Below are 15,582 nucleotides of genomic sequence, written 5' to 3' on the forward strand. Positions count from 1 at the left end.
ATGGGTAAAGACTACAGACATCGTTATACTGAATAGTCTCCCCTTCTCGAGCCGTAAACTTCAGATGAATCGCATTAGTACGACCGTGTTGTGGAAATTTTGAACTAAGGTGCATTTGAGAAACGTCTGTCTTTCTATTGACTGGTATGTAAATCTGTACTTTGATTGTGACACACGTCTGTATAATATCAGAGGATTATTAGGTATTTGGGCCATGTCCTCCTGCCTAGAAGAAGGATGTATTCTTTGTCGTCATATACATGTATGAATAAGTTACTAGTTAAAGATGCCGAGAGGGGTCTGGTGTTTGAATAGGAGACAGCCTTGACCGGCACGGGTGGATTAGAGGGGTACTCGTAAATCTGTATAACCCTTTAGTGTCTCTGCTGACTATCCAGACATTGTGTCTCCTCAGGAGTTGTGAAGGATAAGGTGGGGGGACAGCCCGCCCTTTGGGTAAACTCTTTTGACAAGACCGATGGCAGCATCTTACCACACCCCTTTTTCTATGTAATAAATACGGATTGTTCATGTATGGAGTTAGAGACTCCTCAGACGATTATGTGTGTGTAAGCGGTTGACGCGTCTCTCATAATAGTCTCTGTGCATAATAGTTAATAAAATAGTTATAATGTACAAAGAGAATTTTGTCTCTGTGTCCCTTACTCCGAGTGTCGATACATTGGAATTTCCATCACAGACCGCCAAAAAGAGCATCCCGAGGGTCAAGGCGCTCTGGAGCACCAAAGGTCTTCAAGAAAGCTTTGACATCTGCGGATGTGTTTTTAAGCTGATTCCACTCACACATATGTAATGAACATGTACGTTGTGTTGTTCTTTCAAAGCCTCTAGCTTTGTCAACCATTGCTGGTGCATCAACCCATACTGAATCTTTGTCATTGGATTGATGCTTGTTGAACAATGACACTTTGGGTGATCGTGCCAGAAACAACATATAAATTAATAGACCGTGCTAAAACCATTGCGTTCAGCATATCCATCAACGTAGTAGGCACAGATTTTCACTTCACCCCTGTTCAGGGCGTGCGGTATTGATATATTCTGATCGGAGGCCACATATTCAAGCCACTGGATTGAGCTGTTTGAGAATGTCTTCTGACAACGGTTGTAGTTGTCTGAGGGGATCAATGCAATGGTGTCCTTGGTGAGGAATCTGTTGCAAAAGACTTTCATGCAAGCCGAAGCAATCGTAATTGACCGGAATGGGTCAACACCACCACACTCCAGGAACTCGAGTCTGTAGCGCATACAACCCTCTCTCAAGATGACGACATCATTCACGCAGTAAGCCTTTATTTCGTCCTGCATGACAAAGGGGTCTGTGGAAACAGTTGCATACCATTGCAAAAACTCATCTTTTCCCTTTAGCCATCATGGTATTCACACCATAGTAATGCGGTTTGGATGGGGGCCAACATAGTTCTCATTCTCCTTGATGTTAAACTTGTAAGGGAAGTAGCCTTTTTTTGAATCCTTAAAACCCAGAGCACGTGGCAAGGCTGACAGCTTCATAGATAGAAAGCAATGATTATCAATGTATCTCTGATTGAATGTGCTGTCTGTAAAAATCATGAGCTTGCTACCATTAGCAATAAGTGTCGTGCCAATACCATTGTTAGTAAGGTACTGCATCAAGATGTAACCATTGAAACTTTAGAGTTGTGTGCTATAAATGTGTAGTCATTATATTTCGGTTGCCTAAACTTTTGAAAAAAAGCAGTGACACAACCAACAACAAGGCTGAACACCACGTCTTGTTATCAAAGCTTATTGCACACACAAAATTTGCAGTGTGTACACCATTCACCGGATTGGCAATAGTCTCAAAATCATAAAATATGTAGCGCTCACTGGGGTCCTCGGGCTTGGAGGGTTTTATAAAACACTGATGATTCATTTCAACCGCCAGCTCCACGTTACAATTGTGACATATGTTAGCCATGCACCTGTGCACTTTATAGTTGGCAATACTAACATTGTAATAACGGCCGCAATCGACACAGTATTTCTTCAGGTCACACCTGCTAACCCAACGATCCACACTTTTGTGGTGCTTCAAACGTTTATGCTGGCTATAACAAAAATCTGAATAACATATCCGTTTACAGCTAGGGCACTGCTATTTGTTACGGTTTGTTGGGTATGACAATCTTCATGAAGACAGACACTACAGCTATGTTTACAACTATGATCACCATGTGTGTTGAAACCGGTATAGCACCAGTCACAGACATAAGACACACCCAGAAAACCCTTCAGATTCATGATGCCATAGAAATGGTTATCGTGTAAGTAAATAAAGACAGTTTTAGGGTGGGTTTCCTCGCTGTTTTGAAACTTCGGTGAAAGACAACAATTTTACACCCTGTCATTTCTTCAAACCGAACAATATCTTTGAATGCCACACAATCAGCTAATGCTAAACCAGCGCCCTTATGTAACTCATGACCACTAACCAGGGCCTCAGGATATGTGTACTGCGGGTTCAACATACCCATCAAACAAACAGAAAAACACGTAGAATCATTATTCACAGCCACATATAAATGTCTTCTTTTTTTATTGATAATCTGATCTATCTACAATGTTTGAGCTTTACGTCGCGGGGCACCACCCTCACGGTTTTTGACAATTTGTACCACCAGTTCTAGTGATACATCAATCATAATCTCTGCATTACTCTGCATAACACTTTCAAGTAAATTACCAAACGTGCGTTCATTATATTCATCCGCTCTCATGGTCACATGTACGGGGTCTATCAGAGATTCACCAATCAACTCAATCTGCAGACGATCACCAGGCCCGTGTACAAAGTCTGAAGCTCTAACAATCAAAGTATCCAAGCCTGCCATAATACTTGCGTAGAATGTGCCAAAATCACCAACTTCACCAGTATTTTGTAAATTTATCAACTGTCGTAATTCAACATTGTCAAACGCATTACGTTGTATAACTCTAACATCGCCATCACTGCACTGAGTTTGCATCAGAGAGCTCGAAGGAGTGTCAACTAGATCGTGTGAAAAATGGGGGTTACTAAGCTCGGTTAAAAAGCCTTGTATCTGAGGATTATTGTGTGCATCGATGTGTAACAAAGTAACGGTTGGTTCATTTGTATTTTGGGGTGTGGTCGATTGATTATGTGTAGAGGTTGTTGGCTGTTCCGTGTCTGGTCTGTTGTTAGCATTATCTTTCGCCATTTCTCTGGTTTAACCTGTAAATAACAATCCACTTTTCAGATTTAAATATTCTAACTCAAACATACATTTACATACAGCGCAGTTTTGAAGAGTTGGCTGTATTACCTTCAGCTTTCAAGCCTGAAAGAAAACAAAACAAAAATCCCCTCACGCTGTGCAGCCACAAGGAAGGGTGTCCGTAACTGACCCCATTGTGGTAATGTACTTTGTATCATCACCTGGCTGTCCTCAATCTGTTGGAATACAGAATGTTGTACCAAGGGTCAGTATGCATAGTCATAATTGTTAATAACACTTTAGAACAAGACTAAAAACGTGTGTAAATAATTAAACTTACACAAAGTATCTGCTCAGGTTGTGTAAGATCACAGTCTGACCGCCCAGTCCAACGGACGCAGATGCTGGTCACTTGAACTAAATACAAACAGGATTAACAAGCGTATACAGGTAATTAAAGCTGATTAACAATAATGTCAAAAGTCTACTTACCAAGATTTGGAGGTCCAAAAATTTGTTTACCAAACACGGTCGGTGTTTAATTCCACTCAACCTAAACCGGAGATTTAAACAGGCAATATGAAAGACAGCTAAAAATGAATGGATTGCGCAATCGTAAAATTGATTTACACATTCTTAAAAAGTTCAAATGTCTCGTTTGTATTTGCATCACAATTAAAATAAAAACTTGTACTTACAACAGAAACGATATACTCCATGCTTAAAACAACAGCTGACTTCTGTGGATGCTGCTGGGGTTTAATTACTGTCTTCACATCGCAGCCGGGGCGCCTCCAGCAAGTCACGCCTCTTAACTTTGTCATTGGTTACATGTCATCGTTCTTCACGTTAGATTCAAATTGTGTTAGAACTATACATGCTGCAATGATACAAATTCAGGATAAAACGTAACTATTTAGTTCTGATTATTGTAGCCGTTTGGCAACCAAATATATTGATACATCCTGTCTGGTAGAACCGCCGTTCTCGTTAATTTTCGCGGCTCAGCCGTGACATCACGTCATATTATTGTATATATTAACGATAAACTCAAATGCTTACATATAAACACTTGCTATTGTCACCATATCGCCATTAATCAGTTCAACATTTAACAAACACAGGACCATAATACAGCAATACAAAATCAGACTTCACAAGTTGGTCATTAAGAGAATGCAGCACATCTTCACCCGGAAGTGACAGCATAAGCCCATACTAACACAAATACTACAGTATTTTTGGTAACACTTTACATTAAGTCTACATTCATTAGATGTAATAACATTTTAATTAACGCATTTATAACATAGTAGATACTATTAAATACAATGTAAATAACATGTAATTACTATTTAATACGGGTGTATCGGTATCAGTTATTACACAATTGGAACAAAGTGATGTAATTACAAACATGATTGTTCCACTTGTGTAATTACTAATGATTTATTTATCTGTAATTACAAGGTGTGTAGTTACATGTGTAACTAACATGGGCTGTAATTACACTTTTGTAATTTCAATGTGACACTGTTAACAATGCATTTTGAAGTTTAACCTTGTTAAATTTAACTACATTAACCTTGTTACATGTAACTACATAAGTTCTTATCACCAATGTTAGTCTAGGGCACAACAAGGCAAACCCTATCATTATCTTCAACTATCTTATTTGATTGTTGAGCAGTGTCTTTGCAGTTGATATTAATGTAACTATAATGTACCTACACAAAGTGTGAAATGAAAGACATTTAATTATCCCTTTCATCATAGCTGCACTGTAAGTCAAATGTTTCGAAAAATGTTTGGTGTTCATGTGAAAGGGAACAACACTAGGTTAATTTGTTTTTATTACGATCCCTTTGAAAGTACCGTACAATATAGAATAACAATATCATTAGAAATAACAATGCAATGTCACAGGCAAACACCAAATGTAGTATATTTCATTCTGAAAGTGTTAATCTTTTTCTCCATGTCAGAGTAAGAAATATTAAGTGTACTACAAAATAATTTCTATGTTGTTACACAATGCAAAACTTAATCAAATGTCAGTTACTATGCAATTGCATTGTAATTACAATGGTATTACAAAGGAACAAGTGAATTAATGTAAAGTGAAACAAGACCGATTTAAACATCAAGTACTATGCAGTTACTATGTTACAGCAACCACAGGGAATACGTCGTGATCTGGGAGTGAAACATGGGTTAGCTTATGTAAATGTAATTACAAAGTAGTATCAATGCAGTTACACATAACAACACTCAATCCTATGTCAATTACTATGTACCTACATTGTAATTACAATGTTATTAAAAAGGAACGAGTGAATTAATGTAAAGTGAAACAAGAACAATTTCCATATCAAGTACCATGTAGTTACTATGTTACAGTGATCACAGGGAATACATTGTGATCTGGGAGTGAAAAATGGGTTAGCTTATGTAAATGTAATTACAAAGTAGTATCAATGCAGTTACACATACTTTTCTTTGCAGGAACTACTTTTCTTTGCAGTACTGCATAGGTTTTTTTTGTCTTAGTAACTACATACTACTTGTACTACATGGTCATTGACATTTTATTAACCGGTAAAATGGTTAACAATATTCATATTACCTTGTAATTACACTTAGCATAATCAAACTCATTATTCCCTTGCAGATCGCAAAGTATTCACTGTGGTCTCTGTAACATAGTAATTACATAGCACTTAATGTGTAAATGGATATTGTTTCACTCTACATTAACTCACTCATTCCTTTGTAATAACATTGTAAATCCAATATAATTGCATACTAATTGAAATTTTATTGAGCGTTGTAATGTCTAACAATATTGATTTCATTTGAATTACATTTAATGTGATCTAACCCTTTATTCCCTTGCAGATCACAACTTATTCCCTATGGTCGCTGTAACATAGTAACTAAATCGCACTTAATGCGTAAATGGATCTTGTTTCACTTTACATTAATTCACTCGTTCCTTTTTAATAACATTGTAATTACAATGTAGGTACATAGTAATTGACATAGGATTGAGTGTTGTTATGTGTAACTGCATTGATACTACTTTGTAATTACATTTACATAAGCTAACCCATGTTTCACTCCCAGATCACAATGTATTCCCTGTGATCACTGTAACATAGTAACTAAATGGTACTTGATATGGAAATTGTTCTTGTTTCACTTTACATTAATTCACTCGTTCCTTTTTTATAACATTGTAATTACAATGTAGGTACATAGTAATTGACATAGGATTGAGTGTTGTTATGTGTAACTGCATTGATACTACTTTGTAATTACATTTACATAAGCTAACCCATTTTTCACTCCCAGATCACAACTTATTCCCTATTGTCGCTGTAACATAGTAACTAAATCACACTTAATGTGTAAATGGATCTTGTTTCACTTTACATTAATTCACTCGTTCCTTTTTTATAACATTGTAATTACAATGTAGGTACATAGTAATTGACATAGGATTGAGTGTTGTAATGTGTAACTGCATTGATACTACTTTGTAATTACATTTACATAAGCTAACCCATGTTTCACTCCCAGATCACAATGTAATCCCTGTGATCACTGTAACATAGTAACTACATGGTACTTGATATGGAAATTGTTCTTGTTTCACTTTACATTAATTCGCTCGTTCCTTTTTAATAACATTGTAATTACAATGTAGGTACATAGTAATTGACATAGGATTGAGTGTTGTAATGTGTAACTGCATTGATATTAATTTTTAATTACAATTAGTTAAGCTAACCCATGTTTCACTCCCAGATCACGACGTATTCCCTGTGGTTGCTGTAACATAGTAACTGCATAGTACTTGATGTTTAAATCGGTCTTGTTTCACTTTACATTAATTCACTTGTTCCTTTGTAATACCATTGTAATTACAATGCAATTGCATAGTAACTGACATTTGATTAAGTTTTGCATTGTGTAACAACATAGAAATTATTTTGTAGTACACTTAATATTTCTTACTCTGACATGGAGAAAAAGATTAACACTTTCAGAATGAAATATACTACATTTGGTGTTTGCCTGTGACATTGCATTGTTATTTCTAATGATATTGTTATTCTATATTGTACGGTACTTTCAAAGGGATCGTAATAAAAACAAATTAACCTAGTGTTGTTCCCTTTCACATGAACACCAAACATTTTTCGAAACATTTGACTTACAGTGCAGCTATGATGAAAGGGATAATTAAATGTCTTTCATTTCACACTTTGTGTAGGTACATTATAGTTACATTAATATCAACTGCAAAGACACTGCTCAACAATCAAATAAGATAGTTGAAGATAATGATAGGGTTTGCCTTGTTGTGCCCTAGACTAACATTGGTGATAAGAACTTGTGTAGTTACATGTAACAAGGTTAATGTAGTTACATTTAACAAGGTTAAACTTCAAAATGCATTGTTAACAGTGTCACATTGAAATTACAAAAGTGTAATTACAGCCCATGTTAGTTACACATGTAACTACACACCTTGTAATTACAGATAAATAAATCATTAGTAATTACACGTGTGGAACAATCATGTTTGTAATTACATCACTTTGTTCCAATTGTGCAATAACTGATACCGATAAACCCGTATTACATAGTAATTACATGTTATTTACATAGTATTTAATAGTATCTACTATGTTATAAATGCGTTAATTAAAATGTTATTACATCTAATGAATGTAGACTTAATGTAAAGAGTTACCGTATTTTTTTTTAACCAACGTTGCCTATTATTAAACATTTCTACCAATGTGTGGAAAACAATCTTGTGTTGATCTCTGTTGTACAATTTCAAAAGACGCCTTTACGAATGTTTTAATTACCCCTAAATAACATATCCTTACCTGTCAACGATTCGCGGTTGTTCATGCAAATTTATTGGCGACCTTGCTGGTAACTTTGTAACGTTTTGCCCTATAATGCAACTTAGAAGTTAATGCTGACTTAAACAACCATTTTTATTACAAAACTCACCATTGCTCATACATACACTTGTTTTTATTTATAACAATATTTCAAAACCCAAACCGTGGCTCGGGCCATGGAAACTCCTTCAAAATAACAGCATTGCTCATGCGATGTTAGTTTGCTGTAATGCTGTGTTGGACTACAAACCGTGAGACATGGGATGATTTCTAACCTGCATATACTACAGTTAGTATTAGTGGTTATTTAGAGACCATTACTACAGGGCAGATATCACCTTGAAGCCCATCTCTTGTTAAAATGAAAGTTGGGCTGAAACTATCCAAAATCGTAAGTCCCTTCCCACCCCCTTTTTTATATCTTACAGAAAAAACATGTCTCTCACGTGTAACTCTGTGCTTGTGGAAAAACACCATGTTACAACCATATTGTAAAACATGGAAGTTTACATCTGTACCACATGGCATTGGAACCCTGGCACCATTTTGTTGAACACCAAACAACTTATCGCTGACACAACACTGGGAATTTAACATTCCGGAACCCTAAGGGCCATGTGTTAATCAACATTCCGGAACCCTAAGCCCCATTTTTTAATCATCAAACATAACCCACCTGTTATAACACTAGTCTGGTTTGCTCATCAGGCGTTGTAAAACATCAAACACTGAAACATCAATGTAATCATAAATCACAAAGTCACCGGACATGCATACGTCACTCCTGAAGTCCCACCCTAACATACGTCATAACGGAAGTTCCACCCTACGAACCAGATGTCCCGCCCACCTGTCACAATCAATATGGAAGTCCCGCCCCCCAGGGCCATAAATCACCATTCTGACACATTATACCCTACACTAACTACTCAGGTGAAGTGAATAACACTGATAATCTCGTTATCATGGCACCTGTCAGTGGGTGGGAAACATTACGCAGCAAGTGAACATTCTGTCCTTAAAGGTGATGTGTTAAGCCTAAGGATCTGAGGGACTTTGACAAGGGCCAAATTGTGATGGCTAGACGACTGAGTCAGAGCATCTCCAAAACTGCAGCCTTTGTGGGGTGTTCCCGGTCTGCAGTGGTCAGTACCTATCAAAAGTGGTCCAAGGAAAAGCGGTGAACCGGCAACAGGGTCATGGGCAGCCAAGGCTCATTGATGCACGTGGGGAGCGAAGGCTGGCCCATGTGGTCCGATCCAACAGATTAGCTACTGAAGCTCAAATTGCTGAAAAGGTTAATGCTGGTAGTGTGATGCTTTTGGCAATGTTCTGCTGGGTCCTGCCATTCATGTGGATGTTACTTTGACATATACCACCTACCTAAGCATTGTTGCATGGCAACAGACGCATTTTTGCCTGATGGCATTTTCCTCTTTTAGCAGGATAATGTGCCCTGCCACAAAGCAAACATATTTCAGGAATGGTTTGAGGTTCAAGGGTGGTGACTTGGCCTCCAAATTCCCCAGATCTCAATCCAACAGGTAAGTAACATGATTGGGTATTAAAAGATCATTATAGAGACGATCGGCCTGTCAGAATTGAGAATGGAGAGGGATTCACCACTTCATGAAAGACGAGCAAACTGTGACACAATTCAAGAATAACATATCACAATCTAAAATTGCAAAGAGTTTGGGGATCTCATCATTTACGGCACACAATATCATTAAAAGATTCACAGAATCTGGAGTAAACTGTCCTGACAAATACAACTTTGGAAACCCAGAACTGTTGAGCAGCTGCAATCCAATATCAAGCAAGAATGGGACAATATTCCACTTTCCAAAGTACAGCAATTGATCTCCTCAGTTCCCAAACACTTACAGGGTGTTGTTAGAAGAGGTAATGCGACAGTGGTTTAGATGCCCCTGTCCAAACATGATGCTTGCATCAAATTCAAAACGGCCATGTTTTTTTTTCTAAAAACAATAACATTTCTCAGTTTCAACATTTGATATGTTGTCTTTGTACCATTTTCAATTAAATGTAGGGCTAAATTATATGCACATCATTGCATTGTGTTTTTATTTGAATTTCTTGTGAAACTTCTTTAGAAACGGGGTGGTAGATGACAACGATGTAGAAAAATGTAAATCATTGGGATTGTAATTATGGTATTTTGCTACTTCCTCACAGATCTTACCAGCCAAATTTGCCAGTTCTTCAGAACTATCAAGTATATAGGTACAACACTCAGTTCAAATTACTGCACAGGTTCCCCCCCAAGCTGACAACATGACAACATTACAACATTTCAGCTTCAGTGGTGGCTCGGGTACGTTGTGTCTTACAGTTTTTCCCAATTACTTACAGACTACAAGTGAATGCTCAGACCAAAGCATGAAAATCCTACCTTACACTTAAACAGTAACTGAACAACAATCAGTCACAGCTGTAGCACTAGAAATATAACTCAGGGAAGCTCACCTCTTTTGTGAGAAATTTACAAACATGGAGGCAGAAAGAGCAAGAGGAGAAAGAGAAAAGGGAAGAGGAGAACGAGGAAGAGGAGGACGATGAGGAGGATAACGACGACAAGAAAGGGGACCAGGCGATTGACGTAGAAATATTTCTGTTGAAATTAGGGCTACTGTGGTGGACCATGTAATCAATCATGGCCTGACGATGAGGGAGGCTGGGCAGAGATTACAGCCCAACCTATGTCGCTTCACGGTTGGAGACATGATACAGACATTTAGACAGGAGAACAGGTTTGTCTTGAAATTACAGTTTTTCCCAATTGCGAACACACAAAATGCAGAAATGGGCTCATTGTGTCCAAACTCTACACACAAGAAAACTAGACACAGGCAAAGGGGAAAATATTATATTGCTTGTCGTATCCAACCATGTATCCACCCCACCTCAGTGTCGCCGCAGCCCAGGTTTATTCCTAACCCACAAAATGCAGAATTGGGCTCATCGTGTCAAAACTCTCCGGAGATCTATGTCATCGGCCTTCAATGCACTACTGTTCCAGCTAATCACTACTAATCACGGCAACTTGGACTGTCCCCATATAATCACACACACCTGTTTCCATTCCCACTGATCACACCTATACAATGCCCTCTGTTTCCCCAGTGCCTTGTCGGATATATTACAGTTTTTGTAAACTGCTTACACACAAAATCTTTATATGTCACACAATTTGCAAAAGCTGTCACTCAAAGAGTAGAACTACACATAAAGTCTGCAGAACTATAAGCAAATGTTCAGCCTTTCACTCAGTTTTTATTTTCATAAAACAGTTTTTGCAAAACTCACAATTCTTTACATATGGCAAAAAAATCAAAAGGGAAGTAACTTGAATGCCTTTGCCAAACACAACTAATCAAAATGCTACACTTATTCACCAGGGTCTCACACACACGTGTAGACACAAATTGCTTACCTGATCATTAACCAATCATTGCTTTAGTATAGGCTTATAAATAGACTGCAAATATCAGACGAAAATGAGAACTAGGACGAGGAGGTAGAGGAACAAGGGCGTAGAAGAGGTGGAAAAACAGCTGTCTCTGATGAGATTAGGGCTATGCTAATTGATCATGTTATCAACCATGGGTTGACCATGAGCGAGGCTGGCCTGATAGTCCAGCCCAACTTGAGTCAATTTACAGTAGCTTTTATAATTCAAACCTTTAGAAATGGGAACAGGTATGAGACTATTTAACCTTTTCATGCGTGAGTTTAAAATATTCCTTAACGATCCCCCAGCGTGAGTTTTTTGCGCGTGACTTCAGTACTCACTACAGCATTTGAACTCACTCCAGCATTTGAATAGTCACCTTCCCAGGTAAGGAACACTACATACATTGCATTGCAAGCTTCTCTTGTTGACTTGAATTCTAAGAGCTGGAAAAGTTGGTTGATGTATAACTGTAGCTAGCTAGAAAATGTCAGCTAACCGCTAGCAAACATCAGCTAACCACTAGCTAACATAGCGTGACCTGTAATTCAGTGCAGTGAAAATGAATAAACTATATAAAAAGCATACAATGGGTAACGTAACTTCTAGAAGGTTTTTACAATGGTTTTGATCGGTTGTCAGCTCTTCCAGGAAATGTTAAGATGCTCTATAGTAATCGCTAATATAATTAGTTTTTCTGTATTAGTGTTGGCTGTCTGTTGGTACGTAAGTAACACATCTTGTCCCGATTTGAATGCTTTCTACCTGGTTAATATCATAGTGTGGTCTTGACACAATTACAATCAGGAAATGAAGTTATAAACAATGTTTGAGCGAAATGTGAGTAAATAACAGCGCGGTCTGACCAGCCATTGTTACGTTACTTGTAGCTAGGTGTGCTAATGGTGCGTTCTAAACAAAACGTTCTTATCACACCAGTGTGATCGTACACTTCAGGGACCATTCTAGTCTGATCACACTGGTGTGATCGTACGCGTCAAAGGGTTAATGATATATGGATACTTAAGCATTACTTGTATAGCACTGGATTACATATTGTAAACATTTGAGGCTCAACCCACAAACCCATTTACTGCATTGCACTGCACTGCATTGTAGGAGTGGATGGCAACAGTACTGTTTTACAACAACCTGTCCAACTGTTGTACTATACTGCACACACTGTTTCTGAATTGTCTACAGAGTGGAAAGGCAACAACATAGTGGAGGACGAGGCCGCATGTTTACACAGGAACAAGGGATGGCAACTGTAAACATGCTTTTGGCCAACAATGCCATTAAGCTTAGCGAGATAAGAGATCACATAATAAATGATGCAGCAGTTTTCCACAACATCGATGCAGTTAGATTGTCAACATTACCATGTGTCCTCCAGCAGCACAGAGTGACAATGTCATGTGGTCTGATGAGACAAAAATAGAGCTTTTTGGTCTAAACTCCACTCGCTGTGATTGGAGGAAGAAGAAGGATGAGTACAACCCCAAGATCACCATCCCAACCGTGAAGCATGGAGGTGGAAACATCATTCTTTGGGGATGCTTTTCTGCAAAGGGGACAGGACAACTGCACCGTATTGAGGGGAGTATGGATGGGGCCATGTATCGTGAGATCTTGGCCAACAACCTCCTTCCCTCTGTAACAGCATTGAAGATGGGTCATGGCTGGGTCTTCCAACGACCCAAAACACACAGCCAGGGCAACTAAGGAGTGGCTCCGTAAGAAGCATCTCAAGGTCCTGGAGTGGCCTAGCCAGTCTCCATACCTGAACCCAATAGAAAATCTTTGGAGGGAGCTGAAAGTCCGTATTTCCCAGCAACAGCCCCGAAACCTGAAGGACCTGGAGAAGGTCTGTATGGAGGAGTGGGCCAAAATCCTTGCTGCAGTGTGTGCAAACCTGGTCAAGAACTACAGGAAACGTATGATCTCTGTAATTGCAAACAGAGGTTTCTGTACCAAATATTAAGTTTTGCTTTTCTGATCTATCTACTACTTATGTCATGCAATAAAATGCAAAATATTTACTTAAAAATCATACAATGTGATTTTCTGGATGTTTGTTTTAGATACTGTCACTCACAGTTGAAGAGTACCTATGATAAAAATTACAGACTGCTACATGCTTTGTAAGTGGGACAACCTGCAAAATCGGCAGTGTATCAAATACTTGTTCTCCCCACTGTATGTAATTGATCCACCCCGTAATCTTGGCTATGTTTATCCATGGAATTATTGACTTGAAGCCTGCACTAATTTCACTCATTGCTTTAAACTCATCAGGGATTGTTATGGAAATTTTTGATCAAATGTACATTTGAGAAATGTCTGCTTTTCTATTACCTGGTATGTAACTCTGGTCTTTGTTTCTGACATGTCTGAATAATATCAGTGGATCATTATAACTTCTGACCATCTGTTAATCTGCCCAAACCAATAAGGCTATCTGTCCTTTGTTCTTCAGGAATATGGTTGACTGTCTTTTACGATGTTACCCTGCCCCTACTTTGTTACAGGAAGGATAAGGAACAAATGTTGTCTTTAGAGGATAAATAAGGAGTGTCCTTATTTTCTTGATTTAAGGTCGGGGGACAGCCTGCCTTTTAGGTAAAACCTATGTATTGTTGACATAAGACAGCTGGGCAGTATCTTACCTGTGTCTTTTAACTGTAATAAATACTTATGCCAAGAGAATTTTGTCTCTTAATGGAAGAAAGTACAGAATTCCTATCGATGGAATTACCATCACAGGATCCGATCCCTCTTGGCTGGCCTATTGCATCGATGATAACCTATGGATCTGGTTTGTAAGACCTTTTTACCTGTGACCTCATTGTTTCCAAGGTGGCTGTATATCGTTAGTTTGTACTCGGATATGTGGTATTATGGTCACATCCTGGGACACCCTGACTCTTGCACATGTCCCTGACCAATTCCTTGGTAACCTTGAGCGCAATTGCCTTCCTCCACACATCCAAAATGAATCTGCAATAGCCTGGTTCCTTGTTCTAGATAGATGCTCTGTGTTCCTTCCCTCTGGAATAGGGTGATGCCATTGCTAGCTTGAACCATTGATATCTCGCCTCTGTCCAAAATAATCCTCACTTTTTATCTCTCTATCCTATAATTACAGTTTAACTGTTTACACATACTTCTTGTTCTGTACCTGTTTTCTCCCAGGTGGGCCGCACGTCCCTATCTGACTGCGAACTTCAACGTCCCATTGGCACTGTCCCCCTTCTACATTCCCTAACCAGATGGTTTGATATTGGTGCCCAAGATTATCTGTACAAATAAAGATAGTAACCCTAAACTCTACAGTGATCAAACAATCAGGCTGTAATCTGGAGGGTTACCATTAACTCTTTGTATTTTGTGCTATTCATACATGCAACCGTGACCCAAAATGACATCCCTAGTTGTTTCAGTGGGGGATGGGTTTAGAAATATTTAAGGGCATTGCATGCTGGTTGTTTTGCCCATACGGCAAGCAATGGCCTGTTAGATATCGGCGGTTTCGTATAGTGGTCAAATAATGTAGAACCCGTATCAAATCGAGGGAGAAGCTTGCTCAAGTTTATTGGAAAATTGCAGCACAGATGTCATTCAGTGAACGTTCCATTATCTTCTCACTATAATGTTGATTACCAGCTAGCCTATACATTAAGGGCGTTTCTAACTAAGACCATGTCTTTAGAAGTCAACCCCCCATGCCATATGACCATCGTAAACATTCCTACAGAGAGATAAACAGAGAGGTTTCTGTTAGAGAGATAATCTAAACAGAGAGGTTTCTGTTGTTCTCATTATCTAGGCACATGCACTTCCAATAAAATTTACATTCATATTGTAATTGTCAATGCTCAGATTCCACAGTCCCCCCTATCAAACATTTAAAGAAAAACATTACATGTTTGATAAAACATTACAATTCAATTCCTAATGA

Source organism: Esox lucius, chromosome 15 (assembly GCF_011004845.1).
Source record: "Esox lucius isolate fEsoLuc1 chromosome 15, fEsoLuc1.pri, whole genome shotgun sequence".
Lineage (NCBI taxonomy): Eukaryota > Metazoa > Chordata > Actinopteri > Esociformes > Esocidae > Esox > Esox lucius.